This window comes from Heterocephalus glaber, unplaced genomic scaffold (genome assembly GCF_053883595.1).
Source record: "Heterocephalus glaber isolate CG9 unplaced genomic scaffold, H.glaber_assembly_v1.0 deba00001572, whole genome shotgun sequence".
Taxonomy (NCBI): Eukaryota; Metazoa; Chordata; class Mammalia; order Rodentia; family Bathyergidae; genus Heterocephalus; species Heterocephalus glaber.
In genome coordinates this window covers 10,276,211-10,284,543 of record NW_028258357.1, presented here as the reverse complement: position 1 = coordinate 10,284,543, position 8,333 = coordinate 10,276,211, and positions in this window count along the sequence as shown.

The window sequence follows — 8,333 nt, the reverse complement described above, 5'->3', positions numbered from 1 at the left end:
CCCATTTGAAATATTATATATTGAATTTGAAAAGAACAAGGCTCAGTTCTATAAGCTATAACTGCTATTGACTTTTCCAGATGGACATAGTCACACTGACATTTAAAAGAAAAAAACTGCAGCAATTACAAAATAAATTTTCCTGTGGTATTAAATGTACTCAAAAATTAGAGACATATTGTAACTCACCAAGTATATGTGAAAAGAAGCTGATGACAAGTACTGAGGGGAATCAGAAGTTAAAATAAGTGATTTTTCCAAGGAGGTTGTTGAATTTGAAGGGAGGTGAAATATATTTGATGTAAGATGAAAACTCAAAGGGTCCTCATTACATAAATCTGACTCTTAGTGTGCTCCACCAGCTGTCTGGCTGTTTCTTGTATATGGCCCATCAGATAAATACTTTGGTTTTCTGTTTTTGCTGTCCTCCATTCCTGGAACATTCTTCTTTCAGATATTTACAATTGAAAATAGAAATTCCGTTTGAGCCAGCTATACCAATTCTGAATATCTTCGTGAAAGATTAAAGACTTTGTATTAGAGTGATACATACATGCCCATGTTTATAGCAGCACAAATTATAAAAGCTGAGTCTTGAAAGTATCCCACATGCTCATCAGCAAATGAATGGATAAATAAAACTTGATGCACATGAAATTGATTACTACCCAGACATAAATCAGGATAAATTTGAAACGTTTTTAGAAAATCCATGCACCATAATAACATAATGCTAAGTAAAATTAATCAAATACAAGAGGTTAAATAATCCATAATTTCTCCTATAGAGGCTTACAGTGTAAATAATTTAGAGGGCGAAATAAAGGACAAAAAGATGCAAGGTATTTCTGCGACAAAGAGAGCCTTAGGAAATTGAGAACCACCAAACAAGCACTGCAAAATATTCTCAGGGATAACCTAGAGACAATTATGCCAACAATGCCAAAAAGTCTAATAGAACAAATGCACCAGGTAGGGTGAGTAGTTAAGCAGAAAGGGAAAAAAGGGAATCAGCAAAGTAATAAAATGTTAAAAATAATTCAATAAATTTCAGTAATAACTCTCAATGTGAATGTCCTCAATTCTCTAGTCAAAAGACAAACATAGATTGGTAGAATAGATTAACAAACAAAATTCAACAGTATGCTGTATACAAGAAATAGATTTATCTAAAGATAGTCATAGATTAAAAAATCAAAGAAAGGGAAAATTATTCCATGTAATAGGAGCCTGAAATTGAGCAGGTATACCTAATTGTATTTTCAGATATGCGGACTTCAAGCCAAAGCTGATCAGAAGAGGCAAAGAATATCACTACATACTAAGAGAATAATTCAAACAGGAGGAATTAACAATTATAAACATATATGCACCAAATTCCACTGCAGCCAACTTCATAAAACAAATACTTCACAAAACAAACACATAAAAAATCATATAAACAACAATGCAATTATAATGGAAGACTACAGTACTCTACTGTCACAAATAGATCAACTAAACAATGCAATATATCAACAAATAAATATCAAATTTGAACCAAAACTTTGAAGGAATGGACTTAATAGATATCTACAGAATGTTCATTCAATAATAGAATATGTATTTTTCTAAGCAGCATATGGAACTTTCTCCAAAATAGACCACAAATTAGCCCATGAAGCATGTTTAAGTAAATGCAGAAGCTTGAAATTACCCCACACATATTATCAGACCACAGTGCAATGAAACTAGAAACCAATGCCAAAAGAAATCAGAGAAATAATTCCTATACATGGAAATTAAATAATATACTCTTGAATAATCAATGGTCAGAGAAGAAATCAAGGAAAAAATTAGATATTTCATAGAATCGAATGAAAAACCAGTACAATATACCAGGTTCCTGTGGTACACAATGAAGATGGTCCTAAGAAGGATCTTTATAGCTCTGAATACCCACATCAGAAAAACAGAGCAAACTCAAGTAAATAACCTAACACAGTCAGTTCCCAACGTATGAAGGAGTTCTGTTCTGGAAGAATGTCTGTAAGATGGACGCCTTCCTAAGTTCGACAAAGTGAGTCTTGGACAACTTTGACACAAATATACAATGTAAAACATAAAAAAACCCAAACACACACAAATATTGCAAATAAACTAACTTCACTTTTTCAGTTACCTTAAAGTGGTGGTACAGTGCAATGTAACAACTGTAAATGAAGTATCTTCATTATTGTTTCCATGGTTATTGCTTTGTGTTTCCTAGCAGTCCCCTCACATCACCACTGCCTTCCACTTGCTTCGGAAAATCCCGGGCTCTGAGTGAGCACTGTACCACTGTGTGCTTTCTCACTGGACAGCAGGAACACAGCAGCACAACTGGGACAATGTCTGGCAGACACATAAACTACTTTTGCAATTTGTTCCCAACTGTGAATGTTCATAATGTGAGGTCCATTTGTATCTGTGAAAGTTTGGACCTTGAATGTTCAGAAATTGGGGACTTACAGTAACACACATCAAGGTCCTGGAAAAACAAGTACAATACAAGTCCAAATCCAGTACAAGGAAAGAAATTATAAATGTCAGAGCACAAATCAATGAAATGGGGACTAGAAAAACAATACAAAGAATGAATGAATTGAAGAGCTGGTATTTTGAAAGAATAAACAAATCCTCCAAAAAAAAAAAAAAGAAAGAAAAAGAAAGACCCAGATTAATGCAATTAAAATGAAAAAGGGAAATCACAGCAGACACTGATGAAATGCAGCTTAGTGATACCTACTTCAAAAACTTATACTCCAATAAACTGAGGAATCTGGAAGAAATGGATATATTCCTAGATGAATATGTATTACCTATACTGAATCAAGAAGATATAAATACCCTGAATAATCCAATACTGAGAAACAAAATTGAAGCAGTAATATAAAATACCTATAAACTAAGAAAAGCTCAGGAACCAATGGATACACTGCTGAATACTACAAGAATTTGAGGGAAGATCTAATGACAATATTCCCCAAATTCTTTACTGAAATTGAAAGGGAAGAAGTATTCCCAAAACCTCTCCTGGAAGCTAACAGTATACCAATTCTAAAACCAGAGAAGAGCCCAACTAAAAAATGGAACTGCAGTCCAATCTCCGTAATGAACACTGAACATAGATATAAAAATCCTCAACAAGGATTGCAAACAGAATGCAACTAATCATTAGAAAGATCATACATTATAACCAAGTAGGCTTCATCTCAGCGATACAGGAATGGTACAATATATGCGAATCCATAAATGTGACATAGCATATAAGCAAAAGTAAGGATAAAAAATTCATGATTATCTCAATAGATGCAGAAAAAGCCTTTGACAAAATACAACATCCATTCATGATAAAAATTCTGAGGAAAATAAGTATAGAAGTACTTTTCCTCAATGTGACAAAAGTCATTTATGACAAACTTAATGCCAGCATTATATTAAATTGGAAAAAGCTGAGAGAATGTCCACTATCACCATTCTTATTCAATATAGTACTCAAAACATTAACCAGAGCAGTCAGGTAAGAGAAAGAAATAAAAAGGGATATGTACAAAAAGAAAGAGGTCAAATTATCACTATTCACAGATGATGTGAGCTTCTACATAGAACACCCAAAAAATGCCACCAAAAGACTCCTAGAATTAATAAGCAAATTCACTAATGCAGCAAGATATAAATTTTTCTACCTATTCCTTGGACAAAGGACTAATATCTAGAACATATAGAGAACTCAAAAACTCCCCCCCAAATAAAGCCACAATAAAAAAATGAGCAACTGAAATAAACAGACAGAAGTACAAATGACCAATAAATACACAAAAAATGCTCAACAACTCTTGTCATTAGAGAAAGACAGATTTAAACAACACTGAGATTCCATGTTACTCCAGAAAGAATGGCGATCACCAAAAGAAAATCAAATAAAAATAAATTTTCATGAGGTTACTGTGAAAAAGGAACCTTTCTTTATTGTTGGTGGGAATGTAAACTAGTACAACCAAATAGAAGTCAGTATGGAGGGTCCTCCAAAAACTAAAATTAGGGCCAGGGATTTATCTCAATGGTTCCGCCGACTCCCTCCCAAAATCAAGGACCCAACTTTGATCCCTGGTACCAACTGCCCCCCCAAAAAACTAAAACTAGAAATTCATAGCACAATTCATAGTAGCTAAATTCATAGTAGCTAAATCAAGTGGCCTATATGTCCATCAGCAGATGAATGGATAAAGAAAATGTGGTGTTTATGCACAGTGGAGTACTACTCTTCAGTGAAGAATGACAAACATGAGCCATTTCTAGGAAAATGGATGCACTTTGAGATCACAATGTCAAGTGAAATAAATCAGGAGCTTATGTCTAACATGATTTCTCTTATATAAGAGACATAAAATATAAATGAAGTATAGAGCAAATTTGAAAGATAAAGGAAAACAGGGAAATAGATATTTTGCAAATTGGAATGAGACCTAGATGGAGAGAGAAGTAGGGAGAGGGAACAGAGAATGAGACATAGAATTAAGATGATTTATGTGCATGTTCCCACTCCCTAAGATGACATTAGTGCTACAAATATGTACTAGTAAAATGGAATAAAGAGAAATGAAAATATATTGTTCATGAAATTTGTATATTAATTTTCATATCAGCTGTACTTTTAATAGCTAAAAATGGAAACAATCCAAATGTCTATCAGCAGATCAATGGATCAATTGTTTTACATTCATAAACTAGGACACTAATTTACAAGGAGAAATTTATGTTACAACATTGTTGTAATTGTCAGTAAAATATCTTAACTAAGCAATTTAAAATAAGGCACAGTGTCTATCCATGCAAATTCCTAGGAAAGTAAACTTAACACATAGTGGTAGGATCAATGATCATCTTCTATGCAAGGAATGTGGAAAGGCGCAAAGGAGGATTGTAAAGGCATGAAGAATGTTCAGAAGTGACAGATTCATTTAATGTCTTAATTGTGACAATGACGTGATAGGTATGGAGGCCCATATTTTTGTACATTTTATGTACATGTCAAAAGTTATCAAAAGTTACATGGTAAATGCACAAAATTTTTTATGTGTAAAAAAAGCCTGTCTCAGTAATTTTGTTTAAAAACAAATCAAAGCAAACCAAAAACCAAAAACCAAAAACCAAAACACACAGAAAAACCCTCCACCATAAGCACCGACATCCATGTATCTAGGTCTTTCGCTCCTGGTCAAACCTCACAGATACGACTGGTTGGGTGAATTGATTGATGCTGGGTCAAAGGTCCAGCTGGACTTACCAGCTGTGGGTAGAGTATGGTGAGGTACTCATTTGTTTCTATCCTGAAAACTTCTATTTATGGAATTGCCCAAGATTGATGGGAAGTTGACTTGCAGCCAGTCTGAAGCTGGGCTGATTTTGAACACAAAATATGAGATAAAATGTAAGATGTTTCCGAAATCAGAGGAGAAAACAATGATGCAGATGTGAAATATTCCTTGTCCCTCAGTCTAGTTTATATGTCGAGTTCAACTGTGACCTCTTTAAAATTCTCCAATACTCATAATACCCTTGACGCGTCAAGTTTCAAGATCCACATTCCAAAAAAATTAGACATTGGTGAGACTTTGGATTTTGGTTTGAAAAATGATGCTCGACTTTAACAACCACCTTATTTTTATACAAACCTTTGACAGCTGTTTTAGGCTATTAGTGAATGTTCAAAGATGTTTAAATTGCTCACTAGGAGCACAACAAATCTAAGTTAACCACAAATTTCCTTAGCATTGGCCAGTGGGGAGATGCCCAAGTCTCATAATACTCAGAATTTAGTTCTCTGCCTCACACAATTTAGTTCTCTGTCTCACACAATTTAGTTTTTCTTTCTTAAAAATGTTACTGTGTCAGAATAATTACATATTCATGATACTTGGATGGTTTAACAGACATATTTTAAGATGATATTAAGATGACTAGAAAGGAGGAGATTAAGGGTTAAATCATTTAAATCAATATTATACATTACTCCTTTATATATTTTTATCAAACATTTTCTGTGCGCTACCCATTATACTAGAACTTGAATACTGGTGAACTACAATCAATTGTCTTGCCTTCATATAGCTCAGAACAGGATATGAATTCAATTAAGTATGCCATTCATCCCAAATTCCAATGCTTTCTTCTTTTTTCTCATACATTGTATATGTACTCAATAAGTTCATATTTGCATTCCTAATATTATGGAATATCTGGAAATGAGAGGTTGAAGTATAAGATCTTTTGTGAAGATAGCTTTCACCTCCTTTTCTTTCTTTTACTCTTATTAAACCCTCCTTCGTCTTTTAGCATTTTCCACTTTTATGTTTGAAATAATTTCAGAGGTCCAAAAATTGCAATGTAGTAAAAGGTTTCCATATATTCTCAATAAAGTCCTGAAATGCTACATTTTTATCACTCATGTATGCTTCATCATTCTTTCTTTTTCTCTTCCTTCTTTTCCTCTCCTTCCCTGCCACCTTCTTCTTAGATGTGACTATAAATATAAATATAGATTCAAATATAACATAATTATAGTATATTTTTCTGATTTGAGAGTAAATTGCGGACATGATGCCCTTTCATTTTAAAGCATTAGTGTACATTTTTTATTTAATCACAATGAACAAAGCAAGCTAACATTAATAACACTGCAATGTAATTTAGAGGCTACATTAAAATTCAATCATTTATATCAGTAATACTCTTAACCAATCCAGAGACATGTTGCATATAGTTGTATTGTCTTTTCTTTCTCTTTAGTCTGAAATAGATCTTCAAATTTTCTTTGTTAACCATGATGCAGATATTTTTGAGAAGTATGAACCAGTTAATTCCTACAATGTCCTTCAATTTGGGGTTGTCTGATATTTTCTCATATTTAAATTCAAGCTGCATATTTTTGGCAAGAACACAACTGTTATGATATGTCTCTCTTATTGTAGAATGATGTAACCTTGTGAGAGAATAGTTTAACATTTTCTTCTTGGTAAAAGTAGTGTCTGCACATTATTGGCAAAGTCACATCAATAGTTTCTTCATCCAATTAATAACAATAATGTTGAGAGCTACTTTAAGCTTATATAACAACCTTGTTTCTCACTCTTTTTCACCCTCCTGTCTTGATAATTTTTGCTTAAAACAATTCTTACTAGAGTGAGTTCTAAATAGTATTTTTTCCAATTTCTACCATCTTTTCTGTCTTAATTAGTTGGTATTCTATTGTAACAGACAGTTTTACTTTATCCTTCAGGAAAATTCTTTTCTAAGTTCTCTCCATTCATTTGCCCATCAATCCATACAATCAATCCAATCAATCCATATGTCCATTTATTTACCTGTTTATCCATCCTTTCTTTACTAAACATTCTGGGGTAAAAATTTATTTAACATTTTTATTACTTATAGTTCTTTAGAAGACTCCTAGTGGCTGATGGGCCTCTTCACAATATCTCTTTAGGTGCCACTAAGGATACATGAGGTTTTCCTTAAATATTCTAATTTTGAAAAATTATGCCTTCCTAAGTCACATCAGAAAATGGGATGAAAGTTTATTCACTAGAATCTGTTGGAGACTTATCTATAAAGGACAGATTCAGCTTTCAAAAGTGATTCACAGTCACACGAATCCTCATGTATTGATGAACATATGTTTGAATGGTCTATGCACCTCCCTTGGCCTCCTTGTTAAAATCATCACTGCCTGGGTTAGAGACTGAAACTCTAAGGCACACCTACCATAGATTGTATTTCTATCAGTATTAATTGGGTGTTTACCTCAAGTGTCATTCTTTATATGTACTTCAAAGTAAGATTTGTCCTATCTTTCTATGATCTCCTGACATCTGTGCAAGGTCTGATCTTAATTTGACTCTGAACATCTGAGATTTTAATGACAGCATCACACCAAATTGCCCAGAGTAAAGAAGAACTCTAAAAGGACACAAAAGAAATCAACTCAGTCAGTTTAGCCTGAATGCACTGCAAAATCAGAAATTTTAATTAACATTAACTTGGAAATGTACAAAAGGCCTAGGTGTTGAATATTTTTTTCTATGTAAAATTATTGAATAAATAGAGAACATAATTACAAATTCCCTTCTCCAGTGTTTATTGTACATCCCATGTGCTTTACATATACTATTTCAAAGTCTCTGTAAAAATCCTACAAGGTCTCTGTGGGTATTTCAATTTTAGAAATCTGCAGGCTGGGCTTCAGAGAAGGTAAATAATTGGACTGTGGTCAAACCTAACAACTGAAAGAGCTGGAATTCAAATCTAAGTTT